The 22303-nt window shown below is 35.2% G+C and overlaps 1 pseudogene; it reads left to right on the top strand.

The window, feature by feature from the left end:
* The window catches only part of LOC143672909 (olfactory receptor 7A10-like), an 82933-nt pseudogene extending 60873 nt beyond the window's left edge, over positions 1-22060 (top strand).
* Positions 22061-22303: the final 243 nt, after the last annotated feature.

The raw sequence follows: 22303 nt of genomic DNA, 5'->3' as shown, positions 1-22303 counted from the left end.
TACTAATAAAAGGAACAATTAAACAAGAAGATATAACAATCATAAATATTTATGCACCGAACTAGAATGCCCCAAATACGTGATGAAAACACTGCAAAAACACTGAAAAGGGAAATAGACACATATACCATAATAGTTGGAGACTTCAATTCACCACTCTTATCAACGGACAGAACATCTAGACAGAGGATCAATAAAGAAATAGAGAATCTGAATATTACTATAAATGAGCTAGACTTAACAGACATTTATAGGACATTACATCCCACAACAGCAGGATACACCTTTTTCTCAAATGCTTACGGATCATTCTCAAAGATAGACCATATGCTGGGTCACAAAGCAGGTCTTACCAAATTTAAAAAGATTGAAATCATACACAACACTTTCTCGGATCATAAAGGAATGAAGTTGGAAATCAATAATAGGTGGAGTGCCAGAAAATTCACAAATACATGGAGGCTCAACAACATACTCTTAAACAACGAGTGCGTCAAAGAATAAATTACAAGAGAAATTAGTAAATACCTCGAGGCGAATGAAAATGAAAACACAACATATCAAAGCCTATGGGATGCAGCAAAGGCAGTGCTAAGAGGGAAATTTATTGCCCTAAATGCCTATATCAGAAAAGAAGAAAAGGCAAAAATGCAGGAATTAACTGTCCACTTGGAAGAACTGGAGAAAGAACAGCAAACTAACCCCAAAGCAAGCAAAAGCAGAGAAATAACAAAGATTAGAGCAGAAATAAATGAAATTGAAAACATGAAAATAATAGAGAAAATCAATAAGACCAGAAGTTGGTTCTATGAGAAAATCAATAAGATTGATGGGCCCTTAGCAAGATTGACAAAACGAAGAAGAGAGAGGATGCAAATAAATAAGATCAGAAATGGAAGAGGAGACATAACCACTGACATCACAGAAATAAAGGAGGTAATAACAGGATACTATGAACAACTTTACGCTAATAAATACAACAATTTAGATGAAATGGACGGGTTCCTGGAAAGACATGAACAACCAACTTTGACTCAAGCAGAAATAGATGACCTCAACAAACCAATCACAAGTAAAGAAATTGAACCAGTTATTCAAAAGCTTCCTAAAAAGAAAATCCAGGACCAGACGGCTTCACATGTGAATTCTATCAAACATTCCAGAAAGAATTAGTACCGACTTTCCTCAAACTCTTCAAAAAAAATCGAAGTGGAGGGAAAGCTACCTAATTCATTCTATGAAGCCCATATCACCCTCATACCAAAACCAGGCGAAGATATCACAAAAAAAGAAAACTACAGACCAATATCTCTAATGAATATACATGCAAAAATCCTCAACAAAATTCTAGCAAATCAAATCCAACAACACATTAAAAGAATTATACATCATGACCAAGTAGGATTCATCCCAGGTATGCAAGGATGGTTCAACATAAGAAAATCAATTAATGTAATACACCATATCAACAAATCAAAGCAGAAAAATCACGTGATCATCTCAATTGATGCAGAGAAGGCATTTGACAAGATTCAACATCCTTTCCTGTTGAAAACACTTCAAAAGATAGGAATACAAGGGAACTTCCTTAAAATGATAGAGGGAATATATGAAAAACCCACAGCTAATATCATCCTCAATGGGGAAAAATTGAAAACTTTCCCCCTAAGATCATGAACAAGACAAGGATGTCCATTATCACCACTATTATTCAACATTGTGTTGGAGGTTCTAGCCAGAGCAATTAGACAAGAAAAAGAAATACAAGGCATCAAAATTGGAAAGGAAGAAGTAAAACTATCACTGTTTGCAGATGATATGATACTATATGTCAAAAACCCAGAAAAATCCACAACAAAACTACTAGAGCTAATAAATGAGTACAGCAAAGTAGCAGGTTACAAGATCAACATTAAAAAATCTGTAGCATTTCTATACACTAGTAATGAAAATGCTGAGGGGCAAATCAAGAAACAAATCCCATTTACAATTGCAACTAAAAGAATAAAATACCTAGGAATAAATTTAACTAAAGAGACAAAAAACCTATACAAAGAAAACTACAAAAAACTGTTAAAATAAATCACAGAAGATCTAAATAGATGGAAGGGCATACCATGTTCATGGATTGGAAGACTAAATATAGTTAAGATGTCAATCCTACCTAAATTGATTTACAGATTCAATGCAATACCAATCACAATCCCAACAACTTATTTTTCAGGAATAGAAAAACCCATAAGCAAATTTATCTGGAAAGGCAGGGTGCCCCGAATTGCTAAGAGTATTTGAGGAAACAAAACGAAGCTGGAGGTCTCATGCTGCCGGACTTTAAGGCATATTATGAAGCCACAATGGTCAAAACAGCATGGTATTAGCATAAAGATAGATATATCGACGAATAGAATAGAATAGAGTGCTCAGATATAGACCCTCTCATCTATGGACATTTGATCTTTGATATGGCAGTAAAGCCAACTCACCTGAGACAGAACAGTCTCTTCAATAAATGGTGCCTAGGGAACTAGATATCCATATGCAAAAGAATGAAAGAAGACCCGTATCTCACACCCTATACAAAAGTTAACTCAGAATGGATCAAAGATCTAAACATTAGGTCTAAGACCATAAAACAGTTAGAGAAAAATGTAGGGAGATATCTTATGAATCTTACAATTGGAGGCGGTTTTATGGACCTTAAGCCTAAAGCAAGAGCACTGAAGAAAGAAATAAATAAATGGGAACTCCTCAAAATTAAACACTTTTGTGCATCAAAGAACTTCATCAGGAAAGTAGAAAGACAGCCTACATAATGGGAGACAATATTTGGAAACGACATATCAGATAAAGGTCTAGTATCCAGAATTTATGAAGAGCTTGTCCAACTCAACAACAAAAAGACAGCCAACCCAATTACAAAATGGGAAAAAGACTTGAACAGACACCTCTTAGGAGAGGAAATACAAATGGCCAAAAGGCACATGAAGAGATGCTCAATGTCCCTGGCCATTAGAGAAATGCAAATCAAAACCACAATGAGATATCATCTCACACCCACCAGAATGACCATTATCAACAAAACAGAAAATGACAAGTGCTGGAGAGGATGCGGAGAAAGAGGCACACTTATCCACTGTTGGTGGGAATGTCAAATGGTGCAACCACTGTGAAAGGCAGTTTGGCGGTTCCTCAAAAAACTGAATATAAAATTGCCATACAACCCAGCAATACCATTGCTAGGTATCTACTCAAATGACTTGAGGGCAAAGACACAAAAGGACATTTGCACACCAATGTTTATAGCAGCATTATTTACAATTGCAAAGAGATGGAAACAGCCAAAATGTCCATCAACAGACGAGTGGCTTAACAAACTGTGTTATATACATTTATGGAATATTATGCAGCTATAAGACAGAATAAACTTATGAAGCATGTAATAACATGGATGGACCTAGAGAACATTATGCTGAGTGAGTCTAGCCAAAAACTAAAGGACAAATACTGTATGGTCCCACTGATGTGAACCGACATTTGAGAATAAACTTGGAATATGTCATTGGTAACAGAGACCAGCAGGTGTTAGAAACAGGGTAAGATAATGGGTAATTGGAGCTGAAGGGATACAGACTGTGCAACAGGACTAGATACAAAAACTCAAAAATGGACAGCACAATAATACCTAATTGTAAAGTAATCATGTTAAAACACTGAATGAAGCTTCATCTGAGCTATAGGTTTTTTTTTTGTTTGTTTGTTAGTGTCTTTTTTTCTTTTTCCTTTTCTTTTTCTTTACTATTATTATTATTTTTATTTTTTCTCTATATTAACATTCTATATTTTTTCTGTTGTTTTGCTAGTTCTTTTCCTAAATTGATGCAAATGTACTAAGAAATGATGATCATGCATCTATGTGATGATGCTAAGAATTACTGATTGCATATGTAGAATGGAATGATTTCTAAATGTTGTGTTAATTTCTTTTTTTCTTTAATTAATAAAAAAAATAACCGGTCAAATGATTTTTGAATGAAATAAAATCTAAGAGCATTTGAGGTAGAACATATTGTCTTGGGAGATAAGTTTAAAATTATGAGCAAGAAAAATCTTGTTAGCAGTATCATCAAGAAGAAGCTGGAACGTTTGTTTATGCTGACATTTTCAGATAAATGACACTTAATCTCTGTATAATTAATAAGAAATTATTAAGTCAATATATTTAGAATACAAACCATGCCATTTGTGTTATTTTGCTGAGAGCTGCTTGTACCTAAAACTGGTGTGCTCTGGTCACTGTTCCAGCAGTTTCATGAGTTACATAAAATTAGGGAACGAGACGCATGTTTCAGAATTTATCCTCCTGGGACTCTCAGAAGACACAGAAGTGCAGCTCCTCCTATTATCTCTGTTCCTGGTGATGTACCTGGCCACTCTCATTGGAAAGATGCTCATTGTCCTGACCACCAGCTCAGACACCCTCCTGCCCATGCTCATGTACTTCTTACTCTCTAACTGGTCTTTTGAAGACATTTCTGTCCACTACTGTCCTAAAGATGCTGGTGAACACCCTGACAGAAATCAAAACTATAAGTTATGGAAACTGCCCCACCCAGATGTATTTTTGCATGTTTTTGGACAGAGAACTTCCTCTTATCTGTGATGGCCTACAACCATTATCTGGCCATCTGTCACCCACTACAATACATGGTCATCAAGAACCCCAGACTCTGTGTTCTCCTGCTGCTGACATCATGAATACTGAGTGTTCTGAATGCTCTTTTGCATGGCTTGATGGTTTTGCAATTGAATTTTTGTATAGAGTTGGAAATTCCCTACTTGTTTGTAAATTTCCTTAAATAATTCAACTTGCATTTTCTGACACCTTCTTCAATGACCTATTGATTAATATTGCAAGTGGAATTCTGGGTGGTATTCCACCCACTGGCATCCTTTTCTCTTACTTTTTGATTGCATTTACTATTTTGAGAATTTCATCACGTGCAGGAAAATATAAAGCATTTTCTACATGTTGGTCTCATCTTTCAGCAGTATTCTTTTTTTGTGGAACTGGCCTTGGCATGTATCCTAGTTCTGCCACTATGCAAAACACAGGGGCAAGTGTAATATTTTCCATAACGTACACAGTGGTCACTCATGTGCTGAACCCCTTTATCTATAGTCTTAGAAATAAAGACATAAAGCATGCCTTAAAAACAATTTCCAACTGAAAAAGTTTCTCCTTAGAATGATGCTTTGCCTCAAGTTTGGAAATTTTACTCTTCATTTACAGAAGTTAAATACTGGCAAATGTAAATCAAATTACACTTATCAGTATATGAAGGTAATATGTTATTTGCATTTTTGCTAGAATTTTATCTCTACATTTCATTCATCAAAAACCCTTGCATTTTTGGTGGGCCAAGGTGACTCAGTGGCAGAATTCTTGCATGCTTTGCCTGAGACCTGATGACTGCTCATGTTAAAAAAAAGCAAACTTGTATATTCTGTAATTTATTTAAATTATTTGACATCTAGGAATGCATTCCCATAATTCAGTATTGATCCAGACTCTTCTGCATGAATATTCAGAGGTAGATGTCAATACAAGTCATTAGGGGCATATAAAATTATTGTAATCACTGGACGGGTGAAGGTGTATTGCCCCAAATGAAAGAAGAAATAAACTGTTCTTATGTCATATGCTTTTGGCCAAAACCATTTGTCATTTCAAATTCTCTGTACCTGATGTCAAGATTGTGTTAATCACCTCTTGAAATAGGGCACATGCTGAACTTGAGTCACCTTATGATTAAGTTTCAATAAGCCACATCCATGTCAATCTATGACTTTCTGCTGTAGCTTTCCCTACAAGTTAAGTGAGGATAGAAGAGACATTACAGCTCATAATTCTTCAATCATTGATGGTTTTACTAAATAATGAATTTCTTTCAGGGATACAATTTTGCTCTTTAAAAATTATTTTTATAGGCAGGGACGTTTTTTAGTAAAATTCCCTTGGCACTTCCTACAATCATCGTCCTCTTTTACTGATCCTGAAAAGAAATTTGAGACATTTTTCCATTGCCAACTGTGTCTTTTTAAACTATCAATGCAAGATATTATGTAATAATATCACAGGTTTTTGTAGACATCCTTCATTATTTGTGAGGTAAAATATGAGTGTTTTCTTCATCACAGCCATTGGCAAAGTAGACTGATATTTTGAGATGAGAGATTGCTGTGAAATAATAAAATAAATAAAATTTTATTTTCAATAAAAGAAATAAAATTTTTATTTCAATAAAATAAATGACCACATCCAAATAAAAGATGTGGTCATTTATTTCATTCACTCTATATTTTTGGTAGAGCTGTGAATTCATTTATTGCAATGTATTAACCCAAGGATCAAACTCTGTTTTAATTTGAACTGTAATTTGCCAGAGAAAAGAGATTTGATTCATGCAGCACTATGAATTTCTTGGTTTTGATTGTTCCATAATCTGGGGGTTAAAACTTCAGTTTGTCAATTTTTGATGTCTCTCCAGAAGAATTAGAAAACCCACGTTACTCCACATTCCTTCAGTTTGAATTCTCAACAAAATATTTTATCACATAAACCAGACAGCTTTCCAAAAACTCTTTGATAAGCACTTTCTTTAGACATGACTATACAGAATATATTGTGACTCATACTTTGCCATTGCTAAATATGCACTGGTTGTATGCATTTATCCAAAGTATACAGTATATTCACTTCCAACAAGTTCATGTAACAACTCCCATTATCTTAGTCAGGATGATCCATGCATTTGCAATTAGTTCCTGCATCTAATAATTTACTTGCATTATTTTTTTCCTTAAGCAGAAATCGCTCTCAAAAAAATCTCTAAAAATTTGTGGAGAAATTTAGCAAGCATATACTCTCAATATCTTTGAAGAAGCTAGAAGTATGTCTTTCAAGTAAAAAAAAAAAGAAAGAAAATGAAAACCACTAGAAAATAGTCCATCCAGGAATTGTGATACTTCTGCTCTCATCAGAAACACTGTATAATCAAGAAAACTCCACTAAAGTGTTAAATCAGCAAATGCAACATTTTCTGCAATTCAAGTAGTAAGAAGTTCTTCACATAAGTGTTGATTACATATGCACCTGCTAGTTCACCATCCTCTCCAACTGAGGATCCAAAATGGGAGGGAGAGAGAAATGTCTGTTAAGGGCCAGTCTACCTTAACCATGTCACACCATATCACATACATGCCATGAAGGATGCCAAATTTACTTACACTTGAGTGTACTTCAGGAGAAAGGGTGATTGTATCTCCTTCAAAATTTCCAAAGTCTTACTTTTTTCTTTCCAATGCACCCAGCTCATAGACATGTTCTGAAGAAAAGATATTTTTTTAGAGCATGCCCTGAGTGAGTAATGGAAGTGGTTACCATTCTGCCATATACACCAACTCTTCAAGCTTTCCTTCTATTACCATTGCAGCAGCTCCCATTTTTCTCAGATGAAAAATATTCCTGGGTTTGTTAGTACAAATTCATTCTTCTCTGGAACCATTAAATTAAGTGATAGCAATTATGATTCAACCTGAACTGAGGGGATAGATTTATTCTCACAGAAAATTAATTTTTTTCTTGTAGAATCTATATATGGATACAAGAAAAAAATAATCAAATTGTGTACTATTGGTGAAAAAACTGCAGCATTGGATTTTCTTTGGAGGGAAATGCTTAAGAGTCATTAAAATGAAGATATTGGCAAAAAATTTTCTCACTTATGGTGAGGGATAAACACCATGTTACAGAGGAAATTACTATTATTTTTCTTGCAGAAATAGGAGATTTGATTCTTGCCTTCAAACTTTCAAAGCTGTGTTTTAAAGAAGGAGGAGAAGACTTATTTTGTTCAATAGTATTCCATTGGATACATCCAATAATTATTTACTAGGACCCTTCCTTGCAAAATATGTCATAAAAAATAGATGCATGCTTTCTGTTGGAAGATTAAATATCAAGAGTAGGAAAAGTCTGAATAAACACTGTCAGAAACAGGGAATATGACTTAAATTCATACACTGTAGAAAGCAGTAGCAGACTCCTCACCATTAAGAATGCAGCATAAAATTGTAGCCAGGATCAAAGGGCACATATGTGATACAGAGGAGGAATGAATCCTTCTATGCTTGCCAAGAGCTGAGTTTTGAAGATAATTAAATCAGAGTTCCAATGTTGGATGAGATGGTCTTGGACAACATCTTCTAATGGTCTTCAACCAGTGATAACATTCTTATTTTCCTTCAATTTCAGATCACCCTCCTCAGAAGTATTGGATGCAACCATGTACTTCTGAGCTGAATTGTGCAGTCAGATTATTTATCTGTATCATCTCTTAAGGTTTTGAAAAGAGTTTTTTGCTTTTCTCTGTTACGTTTGGTTGGAAACATTCAGTGGAACAAAAGAATCACTTGAATTAAGCAGAGAAGTTCCATTGTGCTGTAGGTAAGAAATATGATGGCAGGGAATGCCTTACTTGCAATATCTTCAGGATTCAGGGAAAAGCTACAAACATAAATTTGTTTTTTTGTCCGAAGTCTTTTTCTGAATTCCACTTTGCTTTCTTTTGGATCCAATTTTCTTTGAGCTCAACTTCAGGGAAAATTTAAATTTTCATAAATGTATTCTTCAACCCAGATGCTCAAATGACTTGTTTACTTTATTAGAAATTGTGATTTAAGGAAAAATCAGGCATATAATGCAGATTCACATACAATACCTCACTATCAACGCTTGCATGGCTTTGGAGAGCATGTTGCAATGGATGATAACACTTTTTTTGTAGCTCTACTTCTTTGTTAAAAGCAGTTAACGGTTTTAAAAGTTGATGAAAAATTATCAAAGTAGTACTATAATGATTGTCCATAGTTTACATAGGGGTATTTTACCCCATATTCTCAATACACAATTCTCATTATTTTTTGCACGTCTTTACTTTAATGCTTATCTATCCATACCCTGGAGAAAGGGAGTATCAGTCACAAGGTTTTTACACTCAAATCTTCACATGATGAAAGCTCTAGTGTTCTGCAATCATTATCAAATATCAATGCTAATGGATTACTACAGTTTCAGGCATTTTCTTCTAGGTATTCTAATGTACTGGGCAATAAAAAGGTTGAAATATCTATATGAGTCAGTTGTCACAACTGTTTCTTAAATTCTAATTTCCAATTACACCTTCCATCTCATTTGATTATTCTCTCAATCTTCAGAGAAATCTTGGCACTGGCCATTTTACCTTCATGCTGGAAAAGAGTGTTGACCTTGCCAGATAAGTAAACAAACTGGTTGACGTCCTTTGAGAAACTGCTACCTTTGAGTTTCAGAGCTTATCTGGGATAGCAGCAATTTGGAGTCCCATAGTTTCTGAAAAAAATAAACTTAAGGAGAAGAATTTTTAGAGATTCTTAGTTAGAGTTCAGCGTTTCCTTTAGGATTTTAAGGAATACTTTTGGTGTTGGCTTGGCATACAGTGGCAATATTAAATATTTGGCTGAAGCCTGCATGAGACTAACTTCCAACATGACCACTCGACTCTATTAGAAATCTCCTGAACACTGAACTGAATTTTGCCTCATTTATATTCCTCATTTTGGTCAACAAGACATTCCAATCCCATGATGACAGGGCCAGACTCATCCCTGGGAGTCATATCCTATGTTTCCAGCAAGCCACACCCATGAGACTCATGTCTCAAATGGTGGGGAGGAAAGTGAGTTTTTTGCAGAGTTTGGCTTAAAGAGAGGTCACATCAGAGCAACAAAAGAGATTCTCTGAGGGTGACTCAGGAGTAATTATAAGTTGGCTTAACATCACCATTGTAGAAATAACTTTCATAAGGACATGCTTTAAGATTGAGATAATATTAGAAATTCCCGAGAGGAAAATTTAATTCTTCAATCTTTTCTGCCAGTCAGTCAAGGGACCTTTACAAATACTTTTTTTATTTTTTGCCCATAATACTATGGAATGTATCAGGGTATTATGTTAATCTGTACAGAAAAACAAGATCTCACTCCCTATTCAGGAATTTAAAGAAAGAAATGGCGGCCTCCTTGAGATGGATCAGGATGAAAACGTGGCTTTTCTAGGGTACGTAATCTTTTCAAAACAGGGCAGACACCATTAAATATTTGGCTTTACACCATTGGCTTATCTCACTCAAAATTATGTTCTCAAATTTCACACATCTTGGGCATGCCTTACAACTTAATTCCTTCTTGAAGCTGCTCAATGTTCCATCATATGTATGCACCACAGGTTGCCCTTCTATCCCTTAGTCAATATACCCTTAGTCAACCTCCATCCATTGCAAATCATGAATATTTCCGTGGTGAAAACCAGTGTGCAAATGTCTATTCATTACTCTGCTTTAAGTTCTTCCACCTGAACAACTAATATTGGTATTTCAGGATCATAGTGCAACCCTTTACTTAGACTCCAATGGAACCAGCACCCTGTCCTCCAGAGGGGCTACAACATTCTACTTCTCCACATTTTATCCAGGACTTGTATCATTCAATTAGTCTGCTTTTAATGCAATTTTATTGTGATGTATTCACATAACATATAATCTTCCAAGCCATACAATCAGTTTCACAGTATCATCTTATAGCTGTGCACTGATCATCACAACCTATTTTCGCAAATTTTTATCACTCCATAAACAATAAAAATAAGAATAAAAATAAAAGTATAAAGGAAGATCCAAAACACCCCTCCCAGTTTCCCGCTTATTATGTATTTAGTCTTTATGCTCTTACTTATCTAACCATACACTGGATAAACGTAGTGACAGTCACAAATTTTTCACAATCACTCATCACATTGTAAAAGCCATATATTATACAATAATCTTCAAGACAAGACTACATTTTGTTTCAGGTATTTCCCTCTAGTTATTCCAATACCCAAAGAAATAATGAATAAGGATATCTATTTCATACATAAGAATAACCTCTAAAATGACCTCTTGACTGTACTTAAATCACTCAGCCACTAAATATTTATTTTGCTTCATTTCTCTACCCCCTTTGTGTCAGGAAATCTTTCTCATTCCTAGGATGATAGGGCCTGGCTCATCCTTAGGAGCCATGTTCCATGTTACCAGGGAGATTTACAGCCCTTGGAGTCATGTTCCATATAGGGGAAAGGCAGTCAGTTTACCTGTGGAGAAAACTTAAAGAGAGAAGCTACATCTGAGCAACAAAAGAAATTCCCTCCATGTGAATTTTAGGCATAACTCTAAGTTTTTTTAGCTTCTTTGCAGGAATATGTTTCATAAAGGCAAACCCCAAGATGGAGATCTTGGCCAATTAACTTGGTACTACCGAATGCTTGTGACAATATCAGGTCTTCCCTATGTGGAGAAGTTTAATATTTCCATGTTTTCCCCCAGTGCTTAAAGGGGACTTTGCAAATCTTTTTTTATCTTCTCAGATTACACTGGGATGTATCAAGATATCACACTAACCTGTACAAACCAACAACTTCTCACTCACTATTCAAGATCCCATGAGATTAGAGATTATTGAGTAAACTGATCATAGAAATTAAATTAGACACTGTGCTACTGAAAATATAAATTCTGTACCAAATAAACAGCTTTTCTTTTTGTATCATATGGAAGTTGATATTTCAAAATACACTTGTTGTCATCCTTTACCCTTTAGTCTGATTTACCCTAGTCCTAACCAGATCAGCTTCCTGCATTTCTCTAATTGAAGTCTGTCTCTTTTTCATCTTTGTAACAATTGCTGTATGAGGTAACATTAACTTTCATAGCTTCAGATCTTTTTCAATCTTTGGTGTTGTACAGGTACCCAAATTTCCAGTGAAAAATCAGGTTATGCACAATGACCTCAGCCCTTAAGAATAGAAATGACAGTTAAAACTCAGAAATAGATTTGACTGCTATACAATCTAGGAGCTTTTACAATAGGCCTTCTGCTGATAATCTATGCCCTAGAGGTCAAGTCTCTGAGTTTGCACATTGTAGTTAGTCCTTACTAGTGAAGTGTCATAATATCTGTCTTTTTGTTCCTGAGTAATTTTAGTCCACATACTGTCCTCAAGGTTCATTAACCAAGTTGCACACTTCATGACTTCATTCCTTCTTGCAGCTCCTCAATGTTCCATTGGATGTTACACTATAGTTCCACCTTCTGTTTATCAGCCGATATACTTTTGTCCATCTCCATCCATTGCAAATCATAGAAACTGCCACCATAAACACCATGTACAAATGGCTATTCAAATCCCTGCTTTCATTTCTTGTGAATATATACCTACAACAGAGTTCCAGGATCCTGTGGTAACTGTACATTTGGCCTCCTGTTGAACCACCACACTGCCCTCCAGATGGGCTGCACCACACTACTTCTGTGACGACAGTGAAAACATACATCTCTCTCTTCACATATTCTCTAGCCCTTATATCTTTCTGTTTGCTTTTCCAAAAGGTTTATTCAAATACCATACAAACCATTCTAAGTAACTAGTGGTTCCCACTATAATCATATGGTTATGATTTCACCACCACAATCTACATGAGAACATTTCCATTTCCTTTGCCAAGAAAGAAGAGAAAAATAAGGAAATTACCCCAAGAATCTCATAACCCCACCTTATATACCCCACTGTTGGTATTTAGTTTTGGTATATTGTTTTTTCATACAATTAATTAAAGAATATTGCAATGCTACTAATATCTATATCCTAATCTGCATTAATTGTATTTTTTCCAAATGCCATCCCATTTTTTGACACCTTGCAGTGGTAAAATTCATTTATTCTCCCTCATGTAAAAACTTTCTAGGTATTGCTAAGTTACAGAGTCTGGGTTTTGTCCTCTATCTTTCCTTCTGGTGTCAAAAAAGCCCCTAGATTCCACTTTCAACCATAATCATATTCACCTTTGCTCATTATACTTACAGTATTGTGGAACCATCACATAGTATTGTTATCCATTTTTGGATTTTGACTATCAATCCTGTTGAATATTCTAAACTCCTTCAGCATCAAGTGCCCAAATTCGACCCTCTTTCTATCTCTTGACAACCTGTATTCCTCAACATTAACTCTCACAGTTTGCTCATTATAGTAATTCATATTAGTGAGGCAACACAAGGTTTGTCCTTTTGTTTCTGGCTTATTTTACACATTAAAACATCCTCAAGATTCATCCACATTGTTGCATGGTTCATGACTTTATTCTGTCTTACAGCTGCCTGGTATCCATCATATGTACAGATTATTTAGCCACTTGTCCATTGGTAGAAATTAGGGCTGTTTCCATCTCTAGGTAATTGTGAATATGCCAATATAAATATTGGTGTGCAAATGTCCATTTATGTCCCTGCTTTCAGCTCCTCTGAATATATTCCTACTAATAAGATTGATGAATCACATGGCAATTCTATACTTAACTTCTTGAGAAACTAGCAAACTGCCTTTTCAAAATTACTAATTCTTCCCTTTATCATGCATCATCTCCTTGATTTCCTTGAGTTCTATGCTCATGATTTCCCTTAGCTCAGTGAATCTATATAGAACATTTCATCTGATGCCTTTGATTAGTTCTTCCAATATCAACACTTCTTTGAGGTTGTATTTATTTTTTCCTTTTAATGGATCATATTTCCCCATTCCTTGCTTATCCTCAAATATTCTATTGAATTTTGGTCATTTGAATATTTTAATAGGTAACTCTGGCAATCAGAGTCTCCCTCTAATATAAGGTTTTAATGTAGAGTACCTGCATTTTGAATCTCTTCTTCAACTCATGGCCCAGTTTCTACAGATAATTTAGAACAGCCCGTGGTAAACTATGAGCTTCTACTTGGTTCGGATTCATTTACCATTCTATTTTCTAGTTCTCCAAGGTGTTACATTAGACCATTGGTTTTAGCTCTTTCTTCATTTATAATACAGGAATTCAGGGCCATAAATATCCCTATCAGCACTGCCTTCACTCAATCACTTCTGTTTTGATATGTGTTTTTGGTTGTATTTGTTCTCAAGTATTTACTGATTTCTCTTGTGATTTATTCTTTGATACATGATTGTTAGGGCATCTTATGCAACCTTTATATGTTTGTGAATTTTCCAGTTCTTCTGCTTTTTATTTATTTCCATATTAAATACATTGTGTTCAGAGAAAGTGCTTTAGATCATTTTAATTTTTTAAATACACTGAAACCTGGTTTGTAATGCCACATAGGGTCCATCTTGGAGAATGATCAAGGGAACTTAAGAAGAATATATATTCTACTGCTTAGGTGTCCATTATTCTCTGTATTTCTGTTAAGTCCAGTTGATTTATCATAATATTCATGTTTTTTATTTCCTTATTCATATGCTGATTAGATATTCCGTGTACTGATGAGAGTGATGTTTTGAAGTATCCAAGTATTATTAAAATGATGTCAATTTCTCACTGCAGTTTGCTAGTTATTGACCTTACGTATTTCCTGTTCTCTGGTTAGAATCATAAACATTTATGATTGTAATTTCTTCATGGGGAATTGTCACTAGCATTAATATAATGTGTCCTATTTGTCTCTTATAACAATTTCAAATTTAAAGTCAATTATGTCCAATATTAGGATAGCTACTCAAGCACATTTTGGGTTGTAGTTTGTGTAAATGTTTTTCAAACCCTTCACTGTCATTCTGATTGCTTCCTTTGGTCTAAGGAAAACCTTTAGATAGATTATACGTTTCGTGCAATCTGCCAATTTACATATTATGATGAGTGCATTAATCCATTCGCATTGTGTTATTACTGTAAAGGCAATAATTACATCAAATATTTTATCCTTTTATTTTTGCATGCTGTCCTTATATTTGCCTCTCATTTACCCTTAAGTTACTCTTTATTTCTATGCTCTCTCCAAGCTTCTCTTTTCCTTTCAGCCTGCAGAACTCCATCTAATATTTCTTGAGAAATATATATTTCCTGTTTACCTGTGACTATTTTAAACTGCATATGTATGAAGGACAGTTTTTTCACATAAAGAATTCTCAGCTGACAGTTTTCCCCTTCACAGAGAGATATATTAAATCATTGCCTTCTCATCTCCATGGATTCTGATGAGAAATTTGTCCTGAATTCTATTACAGTGTTTGGTAGGTGATGAATTGCTTTCTCCTGCTTCTTTCCAGATTCACTCTTTATCTTTGACATTTGTCATTCTTCTTAGCATTTGTACTGGTTTAAGCCTGTTAGAATTCATTCAGCTTTGAATATATTATGCTTCCTGGGTATTTGCATTTATGTTATTCCTAAAACTTGGGAAATTTCAACCAAAATTTCCTCAAGTGTTTTTTCTGCCCCTTTTCACTTTTCTTATCCTTCTGGGACACCCATGAGCATATGTTTACACACTTCATGATATCATTCATTTTCCTGAGCTCCAGCTCCTGTTTTCCCATCTTATCTCCATCTCTCCAGTCTGTAAATTTCTATGTTCTATCTTCTAGTTTGCCAATTCTTTCTACTGCAAGTTCAAAACATGTTGTCATGTTCCTCTAGGATATGTTTAATCTCTTCTATTATCCTTTCATCCCCCACAGTTATGTAACATTTCTTTTCATTGCTTCAAACCTTTCTATTCAACACTATCAGAATCCCTAGATCCATTTCAGCAGAAATGGAAAAGAACATCTTCATTCACAGAGTATTGCCCCTCACCAGGACTTTAATACCACCCTCAGGTGCGGTATTTATTTATTTCCATGATCATTTGCTGTTTGACAACAGGTACAATATATTACTCTTTCTTTTTTCATTCTCAGACCATAGTTTAATGATGACCATATAGTATTGCTGAATACATATTTTTGAATGAATGAAAATAAACAGTTGCATCACCCAAACAGATATTGCTAACTACTGGGGAGAAAGGAAAAACAGTGAAACAAGCAGAAACATTGTTGAGAGAAGGGACCACTGTAAATCAGATTGAATACCAGAAGTTAAAAATCACAGAAAATGGATATTTTCATGCTCTCAGAATCTGTATCCTGAATGAGTAATAGGGAACTCATTATGGCAAAACTTGCAGTACTAGAGTCCAGAGCTAAAGAGAGAAGAGAGTCTACTGAAATAAGATGACCAAGAAACTCCAAAACTTTCTCTAAAGCATGAAAATAGACCCAAGTTTTCATTTCCCTACTTCTATTCCCTTCCAGAGAGATAAATATCTTAGTGAATAGAGATACAAAAGAATATTTCATTAATGAGACTCATGGGAATTAAATTCATAAAAGCATGGAAACATAAATGTTTTAACACCACTATCTCAAGCCAGGATTACCAATCTCTGCTGAGGTGGAAGCATAATTTTACCTTCTAGAAACCTCAAAAGTATTTACATCTTTCTGGCTTTTCTGGGAGAAGATCTTCCAATTCCATCCATCTTTCAGGGAAGACTTGGCATGGTGAATTCAGAATATTCTTTGATAATTTCTGAGTGAGTCATAAAGTCTGGTCATGAATGTGGGGAAACTATTATGAGTCCAGGACTCCATTTATTGAGAGTAACTTTAGGGACATTAACACAGGATGATAATCATCCAATGTCCTACACAGGTAAAAAGCTTGTGGTTGAGAGAGACAGTGAATACACTAAAGCATCTTCTTTCCTGTATCTGTCTCATCTAATGTCAGCTCACACTCATGGGCTTCCTTCATGGAAGTACACTGTTGACCATATCCTTCAATTTTTTTCTTAAAATCATTCCACATAAGCTCATTCATTGATTCATTCATTGATTCCTTCATGGTAGGTATTGTTACTCTCAAGATAAATGAATGATAAGACAGTATTCTTTACTTCAAAGATATTACATCTAAATATGGCAACAAACATAGAAACGAGCCCATGCAACATCCTGATGTGGAAACTGAACTACTGATGAAGTTGATCAGAAAGTTTGGACTCATCTGTTGAGGTGGGTGAGGCTTCCCAAGGATGCTGAGAACTTTATTAACCCTTTGACAGGGAATATTTTCCTTACATTAACAATTCTGTGAGAAAAAGAGGATATAAACCCACCAAGAAGAGAAGACAGGGACACAAATGTGTAATCAATATAATTGTAAGGTGTGGTTAAGTTTAAAAGTGGATCTCAATACCTTATTACAATGAGAGTGAGAGTGTGAGGAAAGCAACATGAGCTGGGGAAGATTGTCAGCAGTCTATTGCAGAGAGCTTTGTGTTTTGTCCACAAGATTAATATTCATGTTTGAAGTTAATGGATAGTCAGCTCAGGGTTTTTAGAAGGTGATGTTCAAGAAAATTCCTTCCTTAAGGAATGTTCTGGATCAGTTTCTCTTGTCAAATTCCATGGAAATGATGATGGCTGGAAATAGCACAGTGGCAGTGGGCTTGGAGGTTTGGGGAATGAGTATGGGTGGGAGTGAGCCACAGCATATGAAAATATTCTTCATTAATAATAAGCACAATGTTGATCACTATATAGTCATTATTTTTTAATTATCTCAGTTATTATATAGAATTGATATCTCTGTTCTGATCTAATCAGCAATGAGTTGATACTTACAGCAGAGTCATATTCTTTTCCATGGCTTGTAACCACATCTGGAATGAAGATCAGAGTTGGTTTCATTGGGTTTTACATTTCATTAATAGCTTTCCTTTATAATGTATTTTAAAAACTGTGTGAGACTTACAGGAAAATTGCAAGGATAGCAGAGACAGATTACAGAGCATCACATCCATTTTCCCCTATTCTGAACATCTTCTATCCGCAATATCACATTTTGTCTCTTTGTTGTAAACAATGGTTTCTCAGACTCTACTTGTTTGTGATCACCTGGATATTTTTCAGGGGTGCTGGTCAAGTATTTTTGGCAATTGTATGATGATCTCCTCATGATTAGATTGGGATTATGTGTTATGGAGAAAAGCACCAGAGATAAAATTGTATTTTCTTTTCATTATGTATCCAGGGTACATCTCATCAATGTGACTCTTCACTGTTGATGTTCATCAACAATGCTTGTCAGGTTTCCCCACTTCAAAGTCCCTCAGTCACCTCCTTTTCCATATATCACCTTTAGAAGGGGATTAATACATGAAACCCACACTTTAGGAGTGTGAATTAACTTCACCTTCCTGAGATAGCAATATCTGCATATATCATTGGAATTCATCTGCATGGGTGATTTTTGTCTTCTTCCTCATATAACAAAAATATTTAAATCATTATTGACCCATCACATTTATTTTATACTTTTGGTTGTGATACAATACTACTTTATTTATTGTGTTCTGAGGTTTATTTCAGTTTGGGCTATGGGATATCTTTCAAAGGTGCTTGGGTCCCTTGGACTCATCCTGATCATTGAATGCTTCATTTTAGTACCTACTTAATTTCTGGTAGTAAGAGATGCTCCAATATCTTCCTGTATATTTCTATTCCTGGTCTAGAGTCAGCCATTTCTCCAAGGAATCTTTTATTGAGGGATGGTGTTAAAATAAAAGTGTGGTCACTATGTGTACTCCACATTACCAGGACACCCAGGCACTCTCCACTACAGGGTAAGAAATATATGTGTATCTTGCAAGTTGTACATATACACAGACCCATAAATATGTCTGCATGTAACCCTCTATCTGTATTAACCTACTCATGCAGATATTTCTCACTCTAAACCATTACCAGGCAGAACATTCTAGCCTCCTCACCTTTATTATGGTTAACCACCCACTCTGCAGGGGGAAACATATTCTTCTCACCTGCCATCATCTACTTAAGTGCTTGATTCCAGTAAACATGTGCAGATGTGATAGAATTGTCAACCTACACTATGGTGAGATAAACTTTATCCACTAGAATACAGTACTTGTGCTTTCTGTTCCCTTTATTTTCCAGACCCCATTTGTATCCCATATTACCATTTCAGAACCTTTTCTCCTCATCACCTCAGTAAGCATGTTCCATACATTTGTGATACAATTATATTGTTTTTTCACATTTTGCATTCCACCATTGTATTCCTATTATCTTGAGATTAATCTCTTTTTTGCATACAGTAAGGATTATTCTTTGTTTTGTAATGGTCCATGTGCTTTCACAAACACATAAAGACACGTGTCTGTTATTATAGGATTATACAGAATAGAGTCTTTGCTCTAAAAATTGCTCTCTGATTCACCTATTCCAACTTCTTCCCTCTTTCCAATCCCTTGGCAACCAGTGATCATTTTATTGTCTCTATTGTTTGGACTAATCCAGAAATCATATAATTAAAATTATACTTATGCAGGATATTTAAGCTGGTTTGCTTCAATTTTCAGTAATCATTTAAGATGTGTCCTTGACTGTTGTGACTTGAGGGAACATTCATTTTTATCACTGAGTAATATTCCATTATATAGACATACCAGAGTTTGATTATCCATTCACCTTGAAGGACATCTTGATTGCCTTCAGATTTTGGAGATTATACATAAAGCTGCTATAAAACATTCTTGTGTAGGCTTTTTGTGTGGACACAAGTAGTCAGACCAGCTGGTTATCTAAGGGCACAATTTCTGGACTGAATGGTAAGACTATGTTTAGTTTTGCTAAATACTGCCGAACTGTACTTTGGCTGCACCATTTTGTATTCTCACTAGCAGAGAATGAGTCTGTATTGCTCCCCATGATCAGCAGCCCACGGTACTGTCAGTGTTTAGGTTTTCAAGTATTCTAAAAGGTGTGTGATGATATATTTTGTGTAGTTTAATTTTGTAATCCCCTAATGACAAATGACTAAGCATCTTCTCACATACTTATTTCCCAGCTGTGTATCTTCTTAGTTTCACTTTCTGTTCAGATTCTTTGCCCATTTTTAAATTAGGAGTTATGTTTTCTATTGTTGGGTGTTATGAGCTGTTTGTATATTAGATAGAAATCATTTATCAAGGTTTTCCACATGGCATAAGTTTTATATTATAATAAAGTTCAACTTTTAAATATTCTGCTCTTATGGATCATGATTTGGGTGCTATTTCTAAAACCTCATCACCAACGTACAGGCCACCAGATTTTCTTGGATGTTTTATTCTAGAAATATTATACTTTGCATTTTAATTTTGAGTACAAGATTCATTTTGAGTTAAGTTTTGTGAAATATATACAGTGCTTGGCTATGTTCCTTTTCTGTTTTGCACATATATATGCCATTGTTCTACAGAATCTGTTGAAAAGACCAAACTTTTTTCCATTAAATTGCACTTGCCCCTTTGTCAAAGTACAGTTGACTGTGCTTGTGTGGGTCGTTTTTTGAGTTCCCCAACTTTTTATTGTATGTCTACTGAGTTCGCTTAGCTTTGTTCACGTATCTATTTCACGAATACATAGTTTGATCATTGTGTCTTTAGTTAGACTTGAAATCTGGTAGTATTGGTTGCACCACCTTGTTTTTTTTTTCAGTATTTTCTTGGCAATCTAGTACTTTTGCCTATCTCTTTAAAATTTAGAATTATTTTGTCAATATCTATAAACTGACTTCCTGCCATTGAAGATGGGATTGAGCTAAAAATATAGATCAGGTGGAGATGAAACAGAATACTAACATTATTGACCTTTGTATCCATAAAGATAGAAAATTTATTTATTTAAAATTTTATTCTAGTAATCTACACACAACTTGAAATTTCACAGCCTAACCATTTTCAAGTGTGAAATTTAGTAATATTGATTACAATAAAAAATACCAATATTCATGTCCCAACTTTTTCATTACATAGGGCAAAATAACTGGTCAAATGATTTTTGAATAACATAAAGGCTAAGAGAATTTGTAGTGAAATTTATTACCTTGGGAAAAAGTTTAAAATTCTGGACAAGAATGGTTTGTGAAGAACAACATAAAAAAGAAGTAGGAACAGGTATTTACCCTGATATTTTGAGATAGAGGGCACTAAATCTGTATATAACTGATAAAAAATGTATTTCAATATGTTTGCAATATTAATCATAGAATTTATGTTAATTTGCTGAGAGCTGTTTGTGCTTAAACCCGCCTTGCTCTGATCTCTGCTCCAGCAGTTTCATGAATTACATGGAATCAGAGAACGAAACGTGTTTCAGAATTTATCCTTCAGGGATGCTCAGAAGGCACAGAAGTGCAGCCCCTACTATTTGCTCTGTTCCTGACAATGTAGCTGGCCACTCTTATTGGGAATCTGCTCATCATTCTGACTGCCATCTCTGACATCCACCTGCGCATGCCCATGTACTTCTTCCTTGATAACCTGTCTTTTGCAGACATCTGTTACACCTCCACCACTGTCCCAAAGATTCTGGTGAACATCCAGACAGAGACCAAAACTAAAGTTCTGTAAACTGACTCACTCAGTTGTATTTTCTCACGTTTTTTGGACAGTTAGACAACTTCCTCTTAATTGTAATGGCCTATGACCATTACGTGGCCATCTGTCACCCACTGCACTACATGGTCATCATGAACCCCAGGCTCTGTGGCCTCCTGTTGCTGGTGTCATGGATATTGAGTGTCTGGACTCTCTTTTACATGGCCTAATGGTTTTGCAATTGCCTTTTTGTACAGAGTTGGAAATTCCTCACTTTTTTTGTGAACTTCCCCAAATAATTCAACTTGCATATTCTGACACCTTCCTCAATGACCTAGTTTTGTATTTTTCAAGTGGAATTCTGGGTGGCACTTCACTCACTGGCATTCTTTTCTCTTAATCTAAGATTGCATGCTCTATTTTGAGAATTTCATCACGTGCAGACAAGTATAAAGCATTTTCCACCTGTCAGTCTCATCTTTCAGTAGTGTCCTTGTTTTATGGTACAGGTCTTGGAGTTCATCTTTGTTCCACAGCTACACAAAACACAAAGGCAAGTGCAATAGTTTCTGTGATGTACACAGTGGTCACTCCCATGCTGAGCCCCTTCATCCACAGTCTTATAAACAAGGACATAAAGCATGCCTTAAATACAATTTCCAGCTGAGACAACCTCTATGTGCAAGGATTCCTTGCCTCAAGTTCAGAAATTTACTCTTCATTAACAGAGGTTAAATATTGTTAAACATAAATCAAATTACTCTTATCAGTGTATATAAAGTTGATATGCTATTTGCTTTATTACTAGAACTTTATCTCTATTTCACATCCATCAAAAACCATTATATATTCTGTATTTTCTTTAAATCGTTTGACATCCAGGAATATATTCCCAGGATTCAGTATTGAG

The sequence above is a fragment of the Tamandua tetradactyla genome (assembly GCF_023851605.1).
Source record: "Tamandua tetradactyla isolate mTamTet1 chromosome 22 unlocalized genomic scaffold, mTamTet1.pri SUPER_22_unloc_1, whole genome shotgun sequence".
Lineage (NCBI taxonomy): Eukaryota > Metazoa > Chordata > Mammalia > Pilosa > Myrmecophagidae > Tamandua > Tamandua tetradactyla.
Note: the sequence above shows the minus strand (reverse complement) of the source record. Positions and strands in the feature narration are given on the sequence as shown.